Here is a 1922-nt window from a genome sequence, read left to right on the forward strand (position 1 = left end):
GGGGGGGTTGTTCTGTTAATAAAGTTTGTACTGTTTGACCTACATGTGTGTCCTGGAGTGCTGCTGGGGGTCGGGGGGACAGTGGGACAAGTGGGCTGGTGTGGGAAGCGCAGGAGCAGGAGGTCAGCCAGAGCCTCCTGCAGCCAGTGCCCTGGGCCTGGCTGATGGGTTCACAGTTGTCCTGGGGCCTGGGCATGGGAGGGAGTGGGAAATGCCATAGGGCCAGCAGGCCCCATGGCCAGCAACTTTTGAAAGTTTGTTCACAACCCTTTCATATATTCTTGCAACCTACTTTTGGCTTGCGACCCATGGATTGAGAAATACTGATCTAGTCCAATCCCCTGCTCAAAGCAGGACCAGTTCCAACCATATCATCTGAGCCCAAGGCCCTGTCTAGCCGATCTTAAAAACCTCCAAGGATGGACAGTCCACAACCTCTCTGGGTAACCTGTTTCAGTGCTTTACTACCCTCCTAGTGAGAACAATTTTCCTAGTATCTAGCCTAAACTTCCCTTAATATCTATCCTAAACTTTCCATTTTAAGATAATGATGTCTTAAAGAGTCAAATAAAATCAATATTGCCTCTTTAAAAATACCAAAGATGCTGAATTCTTAAAAGCACCACATTAAATCAATTACCCTATAAAAGACCACAGGCCCTAAGATTTTAAGTGTTAGCCTTTAAAAATAAATGGTCCTTCTAAGGTGCCTATAAAGCAAGTTAGATTACCATTAGTCCAGAAACAGATAATTGTCTTGTTAAAAAAATCTCTGGAATCATTCTTAAAATGACTTGATAATATATCTCCAGTAAATAACCGTACCATGCTATTATTTTTTATTTCAGTAAAATAATCTGGAAAATGATGTGTTCACATGTATTTGCATCTGGCAAGAAACAATGTCGATTATAGAAAAATATTTATATATTGTATTACAGTGGAATCCAGATAACAGGGCAACACAATATCAGTTAAACACACTTTCAAGCACAATTTCAAAGCATAGGAAAAATCCCAAACTGAATACAGTCCTGTTCTGTAATAAGTTGTGAGGTTTAAACATTTTAGTGTCAATGATTATGAGTGTGTCAGGTTCTCTTTATGATTGACTTCCTTTTTTATATACAGTCTACTGAATACATAGATTCATAGATTGTAAGGCTGCAAGGGAACTTGGAAGGTCATCAGGTCCAGCCCCTTGCACCAAGCGGGAAATGATATTTGAAGTGCATGTTTTGACTATATTATCTATATTATTTGCCAAACATTTGTATTATGTATTTCTTATGGAGAGGTGCACTGTATTTTTGTTAGAATATGTTGGAAGTAAATTCCCTGAATAGGAAATGGGAAACTAGAATCACCTAGTAATGTTGTTTTGTCCCTATCAAATTCCAGCTGGCAAATTAGTGGTGAACACTAGGGCTGTGCAAAACAGCATCATTCCAATTCAACTTCTGTTTCAATGATTCAATGGAACGGTGTTTCATTTCAAGTTTTGTTTCATTTCAAAAGCATTGTTCCATTTCATTGGCCGAAACTGGTTTGCTGTTTTGACGCTGTTTTGATGTTTTGCTGATAGGTTATTATGGGGAAACATAAAATGCAGCAGGCAGGGAGATCAGGGGCTCCCCCGCACCAATGTGAGGGCTGCCAGGTCTGTGTCTGAGTCCTCCCGGGGGTGTGCACCCCCTATCTGCCTGCCAGATGAGAGAAGCTGAGTGCTGCTGCCTAGGACCAGAGCAGGGAAGATCACTGCTGGCACCAGTCCCAGGTGGCAGCACCCAGCTCCTCTCATCTGGCAGGCAGATCAGGGGCTCACCCGCACCCCTGGAAGGGCTGTGGGGGCTGTGCTGGAGTCCTCCCCGGGGGTGCTGGCCCCCAGTCTGCTTACTAGATGACAGATCGGCATGGGATCA

This window comes from Alligator sinensis, unplaced genomic scaffold (genome assembly GCF_000455745.1).
Source record: "Alligator sinensis unplaced genomic scaffold, ASM45574v1 scaffold481_1, whole genome shotgun sequence".
In the NCBI taxonomy this organism is placed as follows: Eukaryota; Metazoa; Chordata; order Crocodylia; family Alligatoridae; genus Alligator; species Alligator sinensis.